The 22,276-nt window shown below is 38.7% G+C and overlaps 1 long non-coding RNA gene across 1 annotated transcript; it reads left to right on the forward strand.

Annotated features, from left to right (window-relative positions):
- Positions 1-16,625: 16,625 nt before the first annotated feature.
- LOC306807182 lies at positions 16,626-22,009 on the forward strand. The gene is made up of 3 exons (XR_013775655.1): positions 16,626-16,670; positions 17,722-17,847; positions 21,016-22,009. It is a non-coding gene; the product is annotated as an uncharacterized lncRNA (long non-coding RNA).
- Positions 22,010-22,276: the final 267 nt, after the last annotated feature.

Raw genomic sequence — 22,276 nt, forward strand, 5'->3', positions numbered from 1 at the left:
CCAAATTGTTGTGGTGTTTTATTACAGTGGCAGTGAATAAAAGCCAGAGTAAATTTTTAATTTCACTGCCTGTTATATGAGAGAAACTGAGCTGTCTTATAGAAGCAGTCCTAAACTAATTCACAGCAGTCATTTATTTTCTTAGTTTTCTGCAGAGATTGGCTGAATTTTTAATACACATAGTTTTATATGGGCACTGATTATAAAATATTGTTACCTTTCTTACTGTTAAAACACTTTTCAGTAATTATATAGTGTTTGGAGAGGAAAACAGTAGAAGGGCTCCCATGTAAAATTCTTCCTGTCGTTTCTCAAAGAATACTGGGAAAAAAAGCACCAAAATCACATGAATCTGAGCCTTGGCTGTGAGATTTCCATGCCCTGTGGGGAGTATATCAAAGATGAAGCAGGCTTTCTCAAGGGAAATTATACCTTATTACCTGGGAAAGTTAATTGGTACTGCAAACCCCACAGAAGTATCTACAAGATACCTGAGCTGTCCACAATAACCTCATTTTCTAGGCTTAAAAAGACAAAACCAGAAAGCCCTGTGCACTTAAATATGATAAATTTAACTAGGGTGAATCTATAAACTGCTGAAGTGAGTGATTCCACTTGGTTCAGTACTGAAGGCTGGCAGGAATCACATTTCCTGTGTTCCCTCACGCTCCAGGACTGCTCTGCCATCAGCTTTTAGACTGAATGTCCTTGGGGCAGGGACACTGTGCACAGCACTGTGCATGGAGCATTGCATGTGGATGTTCTGGGAGGGAGTTTACCACCAAAACCAGCTGCAGACTTCTCTGTGTCATCAGATTCCTGTGAATTCATGTCAAAGACAGTGGGACTGGAAGACAGTGGCTTGCCTGTATGGAACATATTACAAAAGATGTGAGTCAGAGGAACTCACACACATCAGCATCCTCTGTCATATCATGTAAAAGGCTGCCTAATACTTAAAACAATGTACCTGCTTTTCCATTTGCATAGGCTTTTCTGAAATGCAGTTTACTTTTGCTTTGAATCTCCGTTAATGCCTATATTGATCTTGTTTACAGGAACAAACAGAGGCTTTTTATTTCTGTATGTGTGTGAGGAAGGTCCCTATGTCTGTTCAGTATCCCAGCTCAATGGATATTAAAACTGGTGCTGACAATATCATGTCATCACCAGTTCTCTGGAACTCTCCACAATGTTGAGTGTTTCTTACAATACTGCATTCTAGAGAGCATAAAATTACCAGTCCAGGAAAGGGACTGGATTCTGTGTGAAAATAAAATCAAGATTGTATTAAAATAACACGACATTTACGACAGTAGAGGCTTCTCAGCATTCACTGCTGTAGCCATTGTTGCCTCTTAGAGACAAGTGGCTATTTCACACCTGGAAAGTCTGTATCATCCTTCAAGGTTTTTATGAGTTTTCTTACTGCCAGTGGTTAACACACTTCAATACCTAGAACTGTTCTGAAAATACCCTTTCTTGTTCAAACTGTTCAATTAGGAGAAAAACTGCTGATTTAGGTACTTTAGACGGGTTTTGGGATACAGGAGATGCTTTTGTGACAAAGCAGGTTCAGGAAAATGCCATTCTGTGCCCTGAATCGTGGCTCCAGCACTGCTTGCTTTGTACCTCTGCAGAATACAGATGGAATGTCACTAAATCCAGAAGGCTCTTCCACAGGGACAGATCTATTGAGGTGGGATTGTTTCTTACCTCCACCTATACTTTGCATTGCCTCTTTGTATGCTCTCCATGCTCACAATAGCAGTTGTGTAATTCCTAGATCACCACTGCAGCTGTTTCTGCCTTTTTATCATTTCATCTCCTTCAGAGATTCCTGGGCCATAAAATGAAGCTCATTTTTCTGAGCCACAGGTTGCTGACCCCAGAAACTTATCTTTGCTAGAGGTTTCTATATTGCTGCAGAAGCCATGAACATTCCCTGTGAAATTCTCCCTAGAGGTGTTAATCCACCTTTGCTGGAAGGCACAGTCCTGGTGGATATTGATGAGAAGGTAGAGATGGATGTAGACTTCATCTGAATCTGGCAAAGATGCCTGTCTGTGATTGCCCATAGTTTGTGGACAGGTGGCCATCTTCCAGCCCTGCAACCTATTTCTGTCAAGTTGGAGACCTCTTCTACATCTTTTTCTTGTACCTTGTCAGATTTGGTTGAAACATTTGGGCAGTGCTTACTAAGCGTGTCTGAGGAGATGGTGGGCTGGCATGGTGTTGAAGGATGCAGATTCTTTCAAGACATTTGTGTGTTTGCAAGGTTTGTGATGTCAACCCTGTGTACACAATTGTAGCCTCTATTGGTCCACACCAACAAAAATATAGCCCACAATCCTGGAGAAGCAGGAAAAGCAGGTCACAATGAGGATACAGGTCCTCTCAGTGGTTTTTCTCCTTTGCACCACTTAGGTCAGGGTCTTTCTTCACTGCTAGTGTCCATTGTTGATGTTCTTTGGAACAGTAATGTAGTGAGTTTTGGTGTTAAAATATAAGGTCTGGACCATCCAGAATATGACAAGAGGTAATATTATGTTCCAGCAATGATAAGGGGGCTGGAAGAGCTAAAGAAGTGAAACACCATGCCACCTTATCATCTCTCATCTTCCCTCCTCTCAGCTTGAACTGACACTCACAGCCATGTTATAAAGGCTCTTGGGCAGGGTTATCCATTGGTAAATGTAAAATACCAGCTCAGGAGTAATGAGGCAATGCTGTGCAAGGGGTCTCAGCTATGAGGATTCAATGTTTTGTTTGCCCCAGAACCTAAACCAGCTTTGTGGTGGGAGAGCTGAGGATGAGCTGGAGTTCTATGTTTTGGGGGACACAGATCAGTACACGAATGCTGTTAACAAAGGAAGAGCTGACTCTTTGCTGTCCTTTCCATCTGGCAGCTGGAGGTCAGGGAGGGGTTTCTTGCAGCGAGGGAAGGGTCCGGTCCGTTCTGTGGAAGCGCCGCATAAGGCGCTGCTGGCGGAATCTGCGCCCCCCGGCACTGCTGGTGCGCATTTGAACCACTGAACTGTTATCTCTTCACAGCCACTCCGAGTCACATTGGCTTCCTTGTTTCCCTTACTGCCTCTGTGTGTTGGTCGGGAGCACTGTGCTTGCTTTGAAGAGCTCGGGAGTGCAGGAGGAAATGCGCACACGCACACGTAAGCATGAACACACACACACGAGGAAATTAGGAGGAGGCAGCAAAACAAGGGAGATTCAGCAGCCAAAAGTCATAGCAGTGAGGAAAGAGTAGCATCTTGAGGAAGTCTTATTAGGGGTAATTTTTGAGTCAAATATATGTTTTAGTGATAAACCCAGTGAAAGGTTTACTCATAGCAAAGAAATGCAAAAGTGGAGGATTCTAGATGGCACTTTTTTTCTGACCAAGCAGACAATATTTGGATGAAGTAAACCTTTATTGTTTTGACAATAAAGTAGTACTTAAAGCCATGTTTAGTTTAGTACTCTTCACTGCAGTATAAAATGCCCCTAACTTCTGCCTTGAAGAGCTTAAAATTACATAGACTAGGCAGAAGAATAAGGAAGTGCATGAAATCATGAGGATTGATTGTCATTTTTCAAACACATGATCAGTAATTTATGCTTTTACCTGCAGAACACACATGCAGTGGGGTTTTTTTGTTTTTTTTTTTCTTTAATCAAGCAAACACTTGAACACAGACATAAAATTAAATGCAGGACAAATGCTGTAGTTATATGCATAAGCAATAAGTATAATTTTGAATATGACAGCATTATCTGTTGTACTCCAAAACAGAGAAACTACATCTTTTCTACTCTGACAGAAGCAACAGTAAAAGTTAAAACATAATTTCTCAGGTTCTATAAACCAAACTGACTGATGTGCTGTCTGCTGAAATACACATTGCTTCAGAATTGATGCTGCTGTTAGTTTTTATATGTCTAAACTTTTAGCAATTCATCTTCCTCACAGACAGAAAAAAGAGGTGGAGGGAAGAGATTCCTAGCATCTGCACATAATGGAGAATTCTTTTTATTCTGTATTTCAAATCTTTCTTGATCAAACCCATGCCATTCTCTGAGCTGCTTCTCAAGAAGGAGAAATAATGTTTAGCCTTAAAGGCAAGAATTAAACAGCTTGCCCTAGAGGGCCCTAAAGTAATAGAAAAGGTGAACACTTGTAATTTTTCATTCTGGTGTTTCAGGTTTGAAAAATGTAAAGTAAACCAATCTGAATAGTCTTTCTAAATGGTGAACAGTAAAATATTTTATTGGCATGAGAAGAATAGAAGATCTTGATCCTAAAGGAGAGGAAAACCTAGAATAGTTTAGACCTGTCTTGCAGTATATTTAGTTGATACTTCTCTGAACCATTCTGTGTTTTATCTACTAAAGAGGAAACATATTTCTCATTAGGTGAAATAAATTAACCTTCCTTCTCCCATTTGTGTACTGAAGATAAAGCCATGGCTTGCTAGTTACTTTAATTCAGGAGACATGGAACTGGCAACTGAAGAAGGCTTTCCTACTTTCCCTCTTCTCCTGTTTTTCTCCTTTTCAATAAAAAAAAATCATTATTTGTCTATTTAGCATCCTGTGATGCCTGAAGGGGTCAGTTAAGTGCTGTTGCTTGCATGAGGGAAAGGATGAGTGGATTGGCGGGGGAAGGGCAGGGGATGTATTGCCAGCTTTCATTGGCATTTTGCTAACAGTATTAAGAGGCAGGTCTGTGCTAATCTACTTTATTTTGGCTGAAGTGGTTTTGGTGCTGGTTAGAGAGGACAGATGGGAGCTGCTCTGAAGGGGCAGAAACCTCTGCAGCTGATAGTGATGAACATCTGGGGATAAACCTTTTCTACCAATACAGTCTTCACAAGGTGGGTGTTTGTCCACATCCCAAATTCTCTGCAGGGCTGAAGGAAGAGTCTGGTGAAAGAGATGGCTGCCTGCAAACCCTTCCAGTACTCACTTGGTGTGGAGAACTCTCCATGTTAATTTCCCATTCTCTCTTATCCACTGGAATACAGTATATTAGTTCATTGGAATGCAGAGCCCAAGGAAATCTTGCTCTGATATGTCTCAGGAAAATACACTTGAACATACTGCCAGTTAAAGGATTGACAGAGATCCTTCTTCCATGTTTGCAAGAAGATGTTGAGGATATGTGGCTTTTTATTTTCTTTTTTCCCGCTAGTTGAGTGACATTTCTGGAGGAATTAATGGCCTCATCTTCTCATCTCTTGATCAAAGCTGCTGAGGATCTGTAGTAAGGTAAAGCAGGGAAGAGTTGATGGCAGAAGCTGTGTTGCCAGTATTGCCAATCTGGTGCCCTTAAGCCTTAATGAGGTATTTATTAAGAGCCTGTGACATTGTTTTGAAAGAAAAAAATTAAATCATGACAGAGTGTGAACTCTTATTTCTTTCCTCTAGCTCTGCCACCAAAGTTTTAGAGGAAACCTTGCTATGAGTGAGTGTTTGGTCTCACTTCAGTGAAACTACTGCTCATCTCTGGAGCAGCCATTGTTGGACAGTCTCAGCTGTCCCCATCAGCACTGGGACACTTTCATGGGTGTCTGCAGAGCAAACCTGTTCCATTTTAAAGACTGGGAGCAATGTCCTTAAACAGTAATAAATGAAAAATATTCCTTTATGTGGAATCTCCTGTGAGTGTGTAGTGTGTACTTTTTAAGCTTTGAGTTCTTGATCATGTCAGAAGATGAACCAGCAGCCAGTCTGTTATGAATATTCTTATTAAAAGAATGGTAGGATAAACAATTAATATGAACTCCTGTCATTGCAGGAGTTTGGTACACACAATATAAAACACACTTAAGGCAGGTTAAAAAAATAGAAAGATTTTCTTAGATCTTTACCATCCTCTTTGTTGTCATGTTTTTGTTCTTGATTTTCATGTTTTGAAAATACTGTAAAATGTCAACAGCACAGAGCTTGGAAATTAAAACTTGGATAAATTATTATCTAGTACAGCAGAAACTGATGTATTAAAAATTATGGAAGCAAATATCTTTTATGAAAGCAGAGTCTTTGTGCAGATCATAGCAGCTGAAGTTGATTATTTAGCCTTTCAGAGAGCTGGTTTATATTTTATGATGGGAGATTAGGAGCATTATTGAAATGTGATAAAAATCAGCTGCATGTTTTGAAATTAGTGACACTATTTCATCTGGATGTGTTGTTTTTTGTACGGTTCAGTTCCTTCTGTAGTGTAGTGCTCACTGGAGGACCTACAAAATGAAAGCATCCTAAATCTGAGGTTTGTATCATGGCCAAGGGACAAAATATTTTATTAGATATACTAAATGAACAAGATTCTCCATGGATGTAAATGATGATAGCTCCATACATTTTATTAGATCATGGTTTATAATTTAGAACTGGGGGATCTTGTTCTGAAGAATTTTCCTTACAATATATGATGCCGTGAATATTTATGTCTATCTTTCTTACAGCCATTATAATCTAAATGATTTGCAAGTATCTACATTAAAAAATACATGCAGAGAATGTTTTACTTGTGAAGTTTGGGAGAAGGAATAACCAATTCAAGTACTGCCTTAGAGCTTCATCCAGGCTGTGAAAATGACAAAAGTCTTAGCTGGGATCATGTGTTGGTTTTAAAACAGAGAAACCAAGTTTGAGAAATTGATGTGATCTCAGTCTCTTGCTGTGTTCACTGACACCTATAAAAGGGTATTGAGTGTTGGTGTGCTTGGATAGATTAGTTTTGTTTTTGGTGGATGATACAAACTAGTAAAAATCTGGTATTGTTTCCTACAGATCAATAAGAAACAAGAAATGGGTTTAGAATTTTTAAAAATATTATATTCATTGGCTTTGGCTTGCCTTGTATAAAAATATTATGACAAAGTATTGTGGTTGCCAAATCAACCAGCTTCTGCAAAGTCATTCTCGTACCCCACCTCTCAAATTCTGAATTGAAACATAAAGAGTGAAATAAGTGAAATATGCACAATGAACTGCATTTGTGATCTTGTAAATGCTGCAAACAGCTCAGAGTCACCCTAGTAGGTCTGTTTGACTATGGGTCCTTCCCAGTAGATCTGATGAAATGCAGCTGACTGGAACAAGAGGCTTTGGGTTCATTCTAAGCACTGCTGAAGACCATAGGATCAAAATGCAGGAAGCTTTAGGGCATGTCAGAAAGGGAAAGTAAAAATCTTATATGAGGACTATGGAGGCTGAAAAAAAATCAGTTTAATTTTATCTGTGGTTGTAGGCTTTGCTGCAGTAATCCTTGCACATGAATGCATGCATTCACAGCTGTTTTTTAACATAATAAGCTGTGCACATACTTTTTCTGTTCCACATTGTGCTTCTTCCTCTTCTTTTCAGCAGTAGTGGAAACTGCTCTTGCAGATGCTGATAATACTCATATACAAAGACTGGAGTGAGGAAACCAGGGTTTCCAGTAATAAACATGTGGTTCTGCAGGAGTGTGTGTGTTTTCTGAAGTACTTATAGTCAGAGTTCAATAGGAGCAAGTTATTTTTGGAGGTTTTAGTGTTGCTTCATGGTTAATTTCTTCTCTCTAACAACAAGAATTTGTCTTCTTGCTCTGTGTGGAGCTGAGCAAGTGCAGTAATAAAATAAGTTCTATTAAGAAAAGTAGTGATGTTGAGGAGGATCTGTGATGCAAAATACTCTGCAGCCTCCTTTGTCATGCTCAGAAAATAAGGGGATTTCAGTATATGCATGCCCCCATCAAAAAACTGAAGGTTTGATTGCTGCTTTCCAGCTCATTGTAGGTTTATATGTCAGCTGAGTTTAATCATGAGTGGTATCCCTTCTGTAAATGTGTTATCCAAAATGGTGAAAGCACATTGTCAGATTTGCTGGAAAGGTTGTCATTTCAAGAGTGAAATTTGTGAATTAACTCCTTGTACATTAAAATGGACAGCAACTTGGTATTTTTTTTTTTTTCTGATTTTTCAGTTGATCTATGCACAACATTCATACTCAACCACATAGACAGACAAGTAAATTAATTCCTTCAGAGGATTACTTGCATGTTTGTTCTTGGATTATCATTTTATTTCAGAACAGTCTGAGTGATGTGTGAGGCAGCCCCATTTTACAGGTAATAAACTGTAGCAAAGGAAATGAATGGCAGTTTATGACTAATTCTGATTGCCTAAGTTGTGACACCAGGTACTCAAGTTACCTGTTTTGAATCCCCTTGTGGCCCATACACTCCATGGTCAGGGAACAGCTTCCAGTGCAGCTGGTCAGTATTCAGACATGTATCCAGTCAGAAGATCTGAAATTGTGGGACATGTTTGAGTCAAAAGATTTCCCAACCATGAGAAAGTAAAGTAGAGATGGGGATGAAATCCCTATTCAATTCTGTAATATACAGATGTCCTACCATGAGACTTGCTTCTTTTTGCTTGCCTTCCTCTGCCCACTCCCTGCCATTTCAATTGTGCTCATAACCTTCAACAGCAACATGGGAGCCTTTTCCTCCTAAACCAAGCTGCACATGTTTATGTCCTGAGTACCAGGGAGTGGTGAAAAGAATATTATGAAATTACATAATCTAGGGCCATGTGGTACTACATAATGTATGGGATGTTTCTCCAAATACTAGCTCTGCTGGCACCTTGCATAGCACCTCCCAAGTTCTCTCCTTTCCCTTCCCACTGAAAAGTCTTATCCTGCCAAATGTGGTTTAGTTCTCTTCCCTATTTGTCTGCTGTTCTCCTCTATCTAGACAGACGACTGGCATGGATGTGTAAAGTCTGGCAAAGGCATAGTGAGCTGAAAGGAGAGCTGCTGTGCTGGGCTTTCCCTTGCTGGGACTGCCAGGCCAGAGCTCAGCTGTGGCTTACTGAGCTGCTGCTGGGCAATTCCCAAGCATGGGATTGTGCAGGAGGCTTTATTAGGCTTCAGGTGTAATGATTTGTATGCTTGAAGAATAAAGCAAATAATCAGGTTGAGTATCATTCTTAAATGTACTCACAGTCACTTTGTGTAACCTCTCACTACTTTTTGCAATGAAACCTCTGTAATAGATAGGCTTGCTCTGGGAATTCATACCTTATACCTGGAACAAGAACATTTACCTGCTTCAATAAAGGTGCTCTTAGCTTAGAATGTGCAAGACAAGTTTGATTTTTGTTCCAAATGTAAAAATTCAGATTTCTTTGCCTAGTAGGTGTTGTCCATAGTCTTATATGGATTTGTGTATAAAATAAGACAGTTTGTTTTAACCTTTGACTGTATTTACATCCCTCTACTTTCTGCAGTGTGTAAGAATGAAGAGACATCCTAGAATTTTAGCATTTACCAGCAAATTCTCTACTGATTTCATACTGTGGGTTATGATTGTAGAAAAAACCCCAGTGTATCTGTGGGCATTGTATTGCATTGATTGAGGAGCTGTATTGAAACCTTAATCCGTGACACAGAAGAGTGATTTTTTCTATACAAATATCCTTTGGCAATTATTGTTCACAGAGGTTACAATAGAAAATAATTATTTCTTAACAGAAGTTAATATTTCAAATGTACTGAGTATATTGTGGGACTTGTGACTTTCTGCAGTTGTCCACAGAGCATCCCAAAGGCATGTTTAACGTGCACTAAGCAATTCCTATTTAGTGTTTATTTTAAAACACTTATGAGAGATGTAGCACAATAGAAGAGAACATTGGCCATGATCTGTGGTTTCATTTGCAGTATATTCAATGGAAAGTCTGTAGTTTGTGTTACCCTTTTCTAGTACAAATTGCCTTTGCTTGTGCTAAATGTGCAAGCATGTGCAGTTGAGCATCTGTATCATTGCTTTAATTTGTGGACATTTTTACTTGTGTAAGTCGAGAGCTGCAAACTAGAACTCAGAGATCAACGTCCTGTTTTGAGGACATATATCTCCAGTGTTGGGGATAAGTGAGCACCTGAACATTTTAAAGGTAACAGAGAGAACAGGGATGATTGAAAGTTGTTGAAATATGTTAGTGGAAGGATAGAAATGTTGAAGACTGTGATTCCCCCGAGTGAATTCTGTACATTGTAATAAAAGACCAAATGTGTGTTGGGATGAATGAGTAATTCAGGGAACTGTCATATATCTCTCCCACTCAGCAGCTTGTGGAATCCCCACTCAGGGGCAGTCAGCAGTGATCTTGGCTGCAGGGCAGAACATGGGAAGTTCCCAGCTAATCTGACACACACACAGTGTGTTAAAAATGTTTATTTATTGCTTCAAAGGCATCACAGGGAACTCTCACACTGGAGTCCCAGTAGACATCCTCAAAAGTTACTGCTTGTGAATGTGCAGACACAAAAGGAAAAAGGCTCAGTAAATAAAACACCAATCTTGCAAGTGATTCTTAATATCATGTTTGGTTTATGCACTTGGTATTTTCAGGTATGTTCTGCTCGAGTTTAACTTCCTTCACAGGTCATACTTAAGCCCCTGCAACTCTTCAGTTCAAAAGTTAAAGTAGCTTGATGCAGCAAGAGATCTACAAAGATAGCCTGAATGGAGTTAGTAACCAACCTCCCCTGGGTGTGATGTGTTTTAAAGTGTGCTTTGTAATGAATGGTGTGATTAAATTTAGACTTGCACAGTAGACCTGCTTTAAAAACTAATTTCTTTTCAGCAGATTTTTTTTCATCTTAAAGAAGATTTTAAAAGATTCTAGATTTTGAGAAAGATTGCAAAATCCTTTTTTTTCCTCTCTTATCCCTATGCTTCTTATCCACATTCAGACCAAATAATAATTTCTGAGTGTTTTTAATATTCATCAGGCTCACAAGCCAAGCCACATTTCTGATCTTTTTGAACATTTTGTTCCCCCAAGCCTCACCCCATTTCACTCTTGTGGCCTTCCTCCTTGTCCCTGCTTTCATTGCTTTTTCCCCAGGGCGTCTTGGATACATTTCTTCTAAACTGGAAACTGCTATTACCCTTCTGGAAAAGAAAAACTGTAGACAACTTTGAAATTCCTTAGCTATGTAAAAATGCAAGCCATGGATTAGAATGCACAGTGATGTAACTGATGGCTTTTGAGTCTCTGAAATTTCCTTACAGGGACAGGGAAATGGGGATTTGATGTGCCAGTAATAAAATAAAATGTTTTAGGAAAATTCAGCTTTCTTGCTTGCTTTCTCCCTGGCCCTTCTACTTTTAGAGACACAACCAACATTGCTGAGAAATACAAGAGACCAGAAAGAAACTTATCTTTATCATATTTATAATTCATAATCCCTGAAAGCAGAAATTGCACTCAGCATTCATGGAATCAGAGTTAATAAGAAGGAAATATGTAGCTTTGCATATCTCAAATGAGCACATAGCTCATATGTTTAGGATAGCATTTTCAGTGTACATATGTATATACACTGAAAAAAACAAAACAAAAACTATTCATTAACATGCACAATATTTCATGAAGAGAAGTTTGATTAATTTAATATTAATATTTTCTAATTTCCTGCTCTTCTGAGAATCACTTTTAAACAGGATATTGATTCTGTTTACAAAAAAGAGCCAGTTTATTAATATAAAATTGGAGTTGTGCCCAGATGGAAATATGTACTCCCTTGCAGCACTCTGCCTTGTATTGGAGCTAAATACTGAGGTTCACCCTTCCCCAGCTAGTGTCTGTCTTTATAGTAAAGGACTTTTGGGACTTCATTTTCTTTTAAATGTTTCTTTCTTTGTATCCTTGGTAGATTTCCTATAAAGAGTATCTGCCTGCAGTCTGCTGAGGGGCTGATCCAGCACAGGTAAATGCCTAGGATGTCAGTGGGTGTTCAAGACTCTCCTCCTGACCTGTGGAAATTAGCCTGGGCTGTATCATGATTTCAGTGCTTACAGAGTTTTGCCCTTTCCAAAAGAGATTTGTAGAGAATGGTAGACACCATTCATGAAATATGCATAATTTATTTACAAATACACTTGTTCAGTGACTAATTTCTTAGTCACTTTATTTTGCATTTGCTTAAGACTGTAGAGCTAGAAATTCAAGTTTATGTAATGGATGGATGAATGGTTAGTGTGTGTGATGTTTATTTTTCAGAGGAACTTGATCATCTCAGAAAGAGAGATTTAACTCAAGTGTAGAGTGGCGTGCATGTGGAGAACAAAAATATATCTCCATCCCCCTCTGGTATCTGAGATTTTTAAAAAGCTCATGATTTTGCTGTCTCTCTCTTGATTTAAGCAGCTGACCACAGTTTTGGAGTTACAATTTGTGATAATTTGGACACAAGGAAAAACAGCACAGATCTGTTAGAGGGGTCCAGAGGAGGGCTTGAAGATGCTCAGGGGGTGGAGCACGTCTGTCTGTGGATACAGGCTGAGAGCTGGGGCTGATCATCCTGGAGAAGAGAGGGCTCCAGGGAGACCTCATTTGTGGGCTTCCAGTGCCCTAAAGGGGGCTTATGAAAAACAGAGAGAGGGACTTTGACAGGACAAGGGGCAATGGTTTTAAACTGAAAGGTTTAGACTATATGATAGGAAGAAATTCTTTACTCAGAAATTCTGCACTGGCACATGTATCCCAGAGAAGCTGTGGCTGCCCCATCCCTGGAAATGTTGGATGGGGCTTGGAGTAATCAGTTGTGGGAGGTGTCCCTGCCCATGGCAGGGGGTTGGAATGAGGTGATCTTTTAGAACCCTTCCAACCAAAATCATTCTATGGCTCTGTGAAACTGTTGATGGACTAGGGTTCTTCATTCATTATCTGGTTTAGGGGATTTCATGAGAAGTGTCTACGTATTTTGTAGACTGATACCAAAAGTAATTCATGTCACACCACATGTGTAGAGCACCTCATGCTTGGAGCAGAGGCTTGAACCTGGGTTTCATAGAGCTAAACCCACCACCTTGACCTACTTACTTATTTTCTCTCTCTAAGTTGGCTATTTTATTTGAATTAATTTGAACTTCATTGAAGTTCACTGATTCACTGGAATTATTTGAATGCACTGATTTATTCAGAAGTGTGACCATGAGAAAAGTAAATAACAGATTGCAACAACTGTTCGTTGCAAAGAAAGGGAGAGTGAATTCAATCTGCTGTGATGAGTCTGAGTTTAACTCTCTGGGCTGGAGTTTAATTTGGGGAAAATATAAAAAATATGATGATAGAGCATCTGATATTTTTCTGGGAAATAAGTGGTCATATAGGAAAACCTCTCTGTCTTCCACCCTCACAAATAATTTAAATTCCATTGTTCCTTGGGGTTTTAAAAATACTTCCAGTATATTTAAAAGGGGTTGTTGACTAGATATGAGTAAGCAACCCTTTTCTTGAGATTAAACAGACTGTTTGGCTGGCAGCCCCTCATTCATTTGTCTAGCTATCAGTCACAGTGGAAATATCTTTATATTTTTTGAATCAAATCTTCATAGCAGTGAGCCCAAAAATCAATCATGTGATACCCACTAACAGCTAGTTTGCTTATTAATGTAATTGTGCCCTTTGAGAACACTCAATTTTCAGTATTTTTAAATTTCTGCGGTTATTTTAACAATTGTTGCTTCAGACTTCAAAATCCTATGTAAATCCCGTGTCCCTCATGTTCAGACTAGTCACTACTTCACATCACTGAAAGCTCTCTTACCCAATTCCTTTCACTGTGCAGGCTGACAACGTATCCATTGAGTAATTCCAAGTCCCGATTTTGAGAGAAACATTTTATTCCTCCTAGTAATTACTGTTAAATATAAAAATGCACTCAACGATTCTCATGGAGTAAGGCCCCATTTTCAGCCTCTTCATTCCTTGTGCTTTACCCTTTTAGTTTCCAAGCCCTGTATTCATGAAGATGTTTCACAGTTCTCTTGGAGTTGTAACGATTTGTATCATCTGCTAACCTGTACTATTTCCTACTTGTCTTTTGTCTCATTGTCTCTTGATCCTCTGCTTCAAATCCCCTTTTTATATTTCATATAAACCTACTGTGTCTGTTTCTCTTTTGTATTGATCTTAAAGACCTCCCTCTAATGTGATGATTGTAATAAATGAGACTGTCAAAGGCTAGGTGGAGGCTGTTGAGCAAAGCTGGCAGATCTCCCATCTGTGGGCTCGATCCATTCAAATTGGTGAAAAATCTCATTGATTTTAGTGCAGCAAGGTCAATATCAAATTTCCATGTATCTGTATTTATAACTGTGTTTCTGATGGTGAATTTTCTTCCTCCTTGGACAGGAGCTGTCTTTGTCTGTGTTACCACATCATCTTGGCAACCGAGACGAATCTGGGTTTAGGATCTCATCTCTTGTAATAGCATCATTAAATCATTTGGGTTGGAATGACCTTTAAGACCCTTGAGTCTAACTATAATTCCAAACCTAATGTTGCTAAGTCCATCACATGAGTGTGTCCCTTAATACCACGTCTGCCAACATCAAAGACTGGGAAAGAAAAGGGGAAAAGAATTTAGGTGTTAGTGATTACCTTGCTACATTGGAACCAGTGAATTTACCCATTGTCTAAATTCTGAATTCTGTATATCAGTGACTGAGAGACAGCAAACATTGCATTGGGATTTATGGGTCAGTACACTTGTCTGGGAGGGTGGGAATGAAGTTCCTGTCGTGCTTCAGCAGCGTCACTTTGTGGATTATCACATCTGGAAACCGAACTGCTGTACAAGGGGAGTTCTAAAGTTATTGAGGTGACTGTACAAATGGGTTTGAGCAAAAAAAGGTGCAGGATCAAGCAGCAGTAGATGCAATCCAATCTTTATTTCTTGGCTGGTGCTGCTCAGCAGTTTCCTTGATGACTCAGTTGCATGGTGAAATCATCTTTCTGAATCCAAAGAACAGAAATGCCATTTGTAACAAGGGAAGGTTCTTTTTTGGTAATCTGTTCACAAAGTAGAACATTAACCCACTGAATATCTTACTTCCTTAATGTAAATGTCATCTTAATGTTCGAAGCACAGATTATGCACAGGGAAGATCAGGAGGTCTTGCAGAATAGAAAGGAGAACATTTTAGAGCATTCATTGACTTACAGGGGGAGAGCCTCACCACAAGCGTGTGGGTTCAGCATTTTGTACTTGCTTGGTTATAATTCGTTATATATCAGTTGAAGATGACCTATTTTTTTCTAGTTGTAAGATTTTAATCTTTAAAAAATGAACCATTCTTGTCAAATGAACAAGACCTTCCTCCTGTTTTAAAAAGGTAGGTGTTTTCATGCATGTAACCTGTGGTAAACTGCTTTAATTAAAAAAAAAAAAAAAAACCAGACCAATGATTTAGTGTTTCTGTGGATTGTCTGCAGGTAATACAAAGGCAAAAATAATCCAAACCTCTGGAAATCCAGTATCTCAGCCTCTGTTTTTGGAACGGTGATAGGAAGGTTTGTGATCAATAATGTTTTTAAACACATGGGCATGTTAGGAATATGACTGAATATGTCTGAAAGGTGCCTCACTGAGCACATGCTCACTGACCATGCTGGAGTCAGGCAGTGCTCACAAAAGCAGGAGCTTAGGTGTTTTAAAAGGCATTATCAGCACAGTTCTAGGTGAACAAAAGCTTTGCCAAAACACTGAAAGCTTGCCAGGGCAGACACAAAAGGCAGGATTCAGTACCTAATTTCCATTAATGCAAATTTTGAAAAAATCACATAAGGAGATGCCTGGTCTTTGACATGGAAGAAGCCCCATTGCTGCCATGATGTCATTCCATGGATTATTTAAACACAAGTGCAGCTCTGGCCTTGGGTAGTCAGAGGGCTTCAGTGCTTCAGAGATGTACTCTGTTAGTTTGCAAATTATAAAATAATTGAAGTTGGAAGAGCCTGCCAAGCTTTACTTCACGGACAGTAAAATTAAAATTTTCACAATTATTATGTGTATTTATGAACTATTTCTCACTGTAGTAATTATATGAATGATTTGGATTTGATTTAAGAACAAACAGGCCCATGTTTGCAGCAACCTGTGATTAATTAGTCTAAAAGACACCAATGGCTATTATGGAGGAATATAAAGATTTATAAAGAATATAAATATTTATAAAGAATATAAAGATTCTGCAAGAAATTTTGGGACCTACTAGATTGTCAGCTACTTACTGCATTTATACCACAACTTGAGAACTACTGTCATCACAAGAGGAGTTGTTAGAAAATCAAAATATCTCTGTACTTGGTGTTACTGTTTTTTATCTTCTAGAGATAATAGTATAAATTATATCTAAAATATAAACATTTGTCTGTGCAGTATTTTTATTTAATTTTTACTATGGTGGCAGCTTTGTGAATTTCAGCTTTACCCTTAAGTGTTTTTTCCACTGAGCCTTTATCTTCATTGACACATTTTAAGTTCTAAATATTTGCATTTTCTTTTAGTTGAAATTCTTCCTGTCTGTGCCAAGTTCCTTTTGCCTACTGCACATTTTGCTTACCCACGAAGAATTATATTTATCTCCCCATGCCTTGCTGCAGCAGAACATTTTGGTACCTTCTCCTCCAAGTTTACTTTTGAATTGAATGCCTCACCCTTAGACATGTCCTGTGGGGACAGGTTCCTGCTGTGTCCCCCATGGTGAGCTCAGTCACTATTATCCTTCCTCACAGGCTCTTCCTTGTCTTCCTGGTGGTTTTTCATCATGACCCTGCAGAAGAGCTGCTGCCCTCACTGCTGCTGCATGCTTATTTGTTCCTGTATGTGTTAAGAATATTTTCTTTTAATTTCTGTAGCTTCTCTGAATGAAACTTAGAGTGTGCTTTTAAGTAAAAGGTTCTCCTCTGTGACTGAGAGCCTAAGTTTTACAGCTTGCCTGTGCCCTGGCCACTGTACAGTGGACATTGGGATCCTTTCTGTTTTCAAATGGATTTGCACAGCACGTAAAAACTGAATGTGGTCTGTTGCAGAATGGTTTTGGCACTCTTTTTTAGTAATTACATATCATTATACTGCTATTTAAATGCAACCTGCCTAAACATTTTATTAGTACTTTACTACTTAATTACCAACTATTGCTGAAAACAGTCTTCATACTGAGATTTACTCCTCTTAAGCATCCATGCTAATGAAATGTAACTCCTTTTTTGAAGGAATATATGACATTCTGTGGAATGTTTTTTCTTGAATGTTGGTTCTTGAAAGTGAGCCACTTATTTAGTGCTGAGTATCTGAAATTATTTAAAACCTTATCTGCTAATGCTTTTTGCATTAAAATTGATAATGTATAAATAAAAATCTCAACAATTATTTACATTATCTGGATGAAGAGCCTTCATACAACAAGCCACCAAGCTCTAAAGTGTTCAGATATTTCTGGTGTTAAATCAATGATTGTGTTAGCCTTGTAGTGTCACTACATGTGTCATTTCCTGTGCTCTCTGACTCTCCTGGTGTGTTCCAAAGGTTCCAAGCAGTGTAGAACAGAATTACCTGGAGATGTTGTCATTTCCCAGGATGGTACACAAAGAAAGCTAATGTTTGGGTTTGGGAGAAAAGTAAAATAATTTCCTATTTGTAAATGGAGTTTTTTAAAAAAATAATTTTTTATAGAGAAGTGCTGGGTATATAAAATAGTGCTCCAGAGAGTTCTGGAGCTCTGCAGGATTTCTGGGAATTAATGTTGCTATAATGATGAAAGACTACTTAGACCCTTCTGCATACAAGAAAGATGTGTGTCTTAATTTTCTTCCATAAACTGCAAGCTTAATACCTCACCCTGACAATCTTGCACATTTCTTGTTCTTTCAGAATCTCAGATGGAGGAATTTAGCAGCATGCATGGGGAATTTGCTTTCTAAGCTGAAGTTCTGCAGGACTTGATTCTCTTCTCACACTTCTGTAGGTCAAGTGCAACCCATGGCTGAATCCTTCACAGTGGGTGCCACTGGTTTCTCATAAAGTTATTCTTTGGTCATAGTTCTGTATTTACAGTCTGTAAGATGATGGAGGGGAATGTTTGAAGAGAAAATCTCCTTCCTGCTGCTGTGTTCTTCTCTGAGACACTGTCATCTTTCAAGTGTCCTAGATTCTGGTCAATCATTTGAGCTCACAGTTTGCTCAACTTTATCTCCTTTGGCTCAGATGTGTCTGTGTAATCTGCAGCCCCTGCTGCAGTTGTTCACATCTGGCAGGAAGAACTGAAGGATGAGGGGAGAGTCTTTCTGAGCACTCCAGCAGGGTTTGTCAGGCCTTGTCTCTTAGTGCCATAGGTGATGGTTTTGTCTAAACTTTGAGTTAGCCTTTATGAGGGTCATAAGATGGGAGAAAAAACTTTCATAGATCTCTGAAGGGATGCTTACTGTATTTCCACCCTGGACATACTAGGTGTCTACACAAACTAATTTTTATCTCTGCCATTTCATAGCCCAGGCTCAATCAGGGCAGGACAAACTAACAATAAATGGATGATACTGGCTGTGAGTTGAGTTACTGGAGGAACTGCCTGAGGCCATGGAGGTCACTGGGGGCAGATGTTTAAAAAAACTGCTTTGTGCAGGCGTTTGAAGGCTCAAGTGGTGTGAGGACAGCAGAGGTGGCTGTCTTCAGCCTTAACTGGAATTGTATTAGTTTCCTGATGGTGGCAGGCTATAAATTCACAGCTGGTCTATAATTACCCTTAACTAACACTCTGAAGGTAATAACTGGAGTCTTTTCTCCCTGCTCCTTTCCCCTCCTCCCCTGCTGTCCAACGTGGTTATTTACACCTGTGAAGAGTGAGTAAGAAAGTAGGTATAAAATGCTGTCATTCAGGTTTGGCAGTGTTTTAACAACCTTGTAAATGAGTGTTCAAATCTTCAGGTGGATGATTGAGTACTCTTTCAAAAATTTTCTTTTTAATCCTCACTTTTTTATGCTCTTTTTCCATCCTAAATAGAGTAACCTAGAGTGATCATGCACAGTGATGCTTCAGTGGGGAATTTTTTATGATGGGTTAATTTAAAAATGATTTAGGAAATCTCATGATTTCATCAGCCACTCCACAAGAACGCTGTGAAGCAAAGTGATGTGCACAGATATTCTTTTGGGAATAGGACAGATGAGTTGAACTGTATTTTCATTAGGAAAATGTACTTCTTTTTATATCTGTGCAAGTATTAAATATTATCAATTCTAATGCTCTTGTGAAACCCTTCAGCACTGAGTCTTGCCAGGGTTATCACTGGGATTTTGGTCATGGTAAGGATTTTAGGAATGTACTGAACATGTTCATGAACCTCTTCCTCATCAGTTTGCTGTTTGCTATTTTCTTAAGTGTTTGGCCTAATTTAAAACTTGAGAAATTCTGTAAAGTTGGAAGAAAACTGAGATAGCTGCCTGTATTGTGGTTTAAAAATTCCAGTAATTTTTTGCATTTTTATGGTGTGCTTTCATTCTGCTAGTAAGAAGAATGTTCTCTGAGTGAGGGTTAAATGCATTCTTGACACTTGATTCCCTCCCCTGCCTGCTGACTCACCATTTCATTGGCACACAGCCATGGTACAGTTGTGGAGTGTGTTTACCAAGTGCTTGAATCACAAATGGAGAGCTGTTGGATTTTCTCATACTTGAAATGGTTGGAAAAAGTTTTAGCCTTTCAAATCAGCCACATTGCAGACTGTTCATTTAAAGCTCAATTTTAATCTTAGAATATATTTTCAGATGAAAAGCATTTATTTAAAAAGAATCATTTAGAAGGAGACAGTGTCTTTGTGTTCTAAGTAGTTACAGCCATATATGGAAGATGAGTCCTACCAGGTCTAACGTGCTTTGGGATTTTCCTTTCCAACTGGCATCACATTAACATCCAGGAAAATAAATCTGCTTCATCCTGCTACATGTAAATACATGAAGACTAAAATGCACTGTTTTTCTGGTCTGATGGAGGCGGCTGCTGGGGGTGGGATGGGTGTTATCAGCACCATGTCTGGGGCTTTTGTCAGATGCCCTGGCCATGGGCATAAGGAGCTTGTGGGTTGCTTTATAGTTAATAAATTACATGGCTTCAGACCTCATTCTGGGAGCAGCCTTATGCAAAGGAGTGCTAAGAGGTCATTACATGAAAACTCAGGGCTGGACCACTGATGGCAAGTGAGGCTTGCTCTCAGAAATAAAGGGAAACTCTGGAGCCCACAGTCCAACCAGAGGGATGCTGCTGGCAGCCGTCAAAGCTGTGCTCATCTGACCTTTGGAGCAGGAGCCTCCTCAGCAGTGCTGCCTGCCAGAGTTGGATGGCAACTCAAGTGTTGCTCATTTTGAGTCTAAGGGGCAAAAGGTAGACTGGAAGGGAATTGTTTGTCAGAGTCTGAGCCCCTGACAAAGTTACTGTAGCTGCATAGAAATAAAATTAAAAAAAAAGAAATAAACAAGTGAGAGGCTAAAATAATGTAGATCTTGAATAATCAGTTATGGGAGGAATTTTATGTGAATTCCTGTATTCATTTAATGAAAGCGAATACCCCAGAGCCTGGTGGGCAGCATATGGAGTAACCAGGCATCTGGAAGGACAGCAGCAGCAAACTGCTCATCTTTTTGGAGTATTAGATAGTGAAATAGTGTAGTACTTATTTACAGACACATCAGAAACATATTTCTAGATGACTATGAATGACTTATTTCTAGATGATAGTAATTAACTCAGTTCTAACGAGTCAAGATTGCTGCTTAGTGTTAAAATAATTTTTTATTCTAGAAACTCCAATGTTAGATGAATCATTTTATTTCATCTTAGGAAGCAGCAGCAGTTCAACAGCCCATTTCAACCATGACTTCTGGTTGCAAAGAGCATTTTCACTTTTCACAGTTGTTCTCCAATATATTTCTGTCTGTGACCAATGTATAAAATCAGTTTCACAGATGTGTTACACAGTCATCCAGAATTCAAGTTGATAAATGTGACTGAAGAGTTGAAGAAGGTTAAAACACAGCAGGGCATGACTTTCTACTAACAGGAATCAGCAATAACATCAAAAAGGTTGAAATCTATACAAAATTTCATAGGCACTGCTGTTAAATTTTGAAATAATGGAACCCTTCCTCCAATGCTAATTATGTGTTTCTTATCAGAGCACTCTGTCTTTTGAAGAGATGGCTACAAGATATTCCTGTACTGTTACTGTGAAGGAGTTTGCTGTGGTATCTGTCAGCCATTGGGGTTTCCTTAGAAGCAAGTGAAGTGAGGAGGAGGATCTCCATTGATGCTGGTGGCTCTTGACTTGGATCCATGGGGTTTGTTCATGACACCAGTGTCATATGGAAAGGTAATACAGTCCAACATAGAATTTTTCAAGTTACTAAATACAAAATGTTTCATTTTCTCAAAATCAAAATTGCCTTCTTTCTCCCATAGTGCTCTTAACTATTCCAGATGAAAATTACTGAGTCACACCAGATGATTTAATAACTGGAATTTAACAAAGTTTCTAACAGTTCTCTTTTTATTACATAACTCTAATGAGCAAATTTGTAAAACCAAGGAAAGAGTATAAATTAAAGCAAAGTGGTGCTAACAAGGTTCAAATAGTTTGAATTCTAGAGGGGGTTGTTAGTCTGGCTTTCTTAGTAATCTGAAACTCTCTGTGCTATGACTGGAGATTGGTTTTGAGGTTAAGTAAGAATTGTGAAGACATGCATTATGCATGATTAAATTTTACTTCTGAGGGGGTTTCATTACAAATAAGACACCCAAGGAGAGGTGAATTCCTGCAGTTATTATGTCCAGCATCAAACCTGACATCTTCCTTTGCAACCAAACTGTACTCCAGTCCAACTTCTGACAATTGTTTTACTTTGAACTCCCCCAGTGTTTAAAATTGTCTGTTTTATTTCACATGCTTTCATTTGCTTTCAGAACCTCTCCTTGTTCTTATCATATGCAATATTGTTTGTTATTCAAAATGAGAGGTGGCACATCTTAGTGTATGCAGAGCTTTGACCTGTTTTTATACCTTAGATGGGATTATTACCTTCCTGTTCTTTTATATATGTAATTACTTCTTGATATCTGCTTAACAGGTTGCTCTTCCATATAATTTGTGTATTAATTTGCTGAAACAAGGACTGGCATTTGAAAAAAGTTGAACCCCTCCAAAATCTGAATGAAGTTTTTAATTTTAAAGAATTTTTGCTTTCTTTTAAAAATGAGTTATTTAAAATGAAATTTGCATGTTGAAAATTTATGTCAAAACTAAACCAAGCTCATCAATAAAACTGTTAGACAGAAAAGGTGTCACACATCATGTTCATCATGTGCACTGTGCTCACAGTCCATTGGATGCTGCAATAAGTTAATTCCTGACAAGAGTCACCGTAATAAATAATTGGATTT

This window comes from Erithacus rubecula (genome assembly GCF_903797595.1).
Source record: "Erithacus rubecula genome assembly, chromosome: 12".
Classification (NCBI taxonomy): domain Eukaryota; kingdom Metazoa; phylum Chordata; class Aves; order Passeriformes; family Muscicapidae; genus Erithacus; species Erithacus rubecula.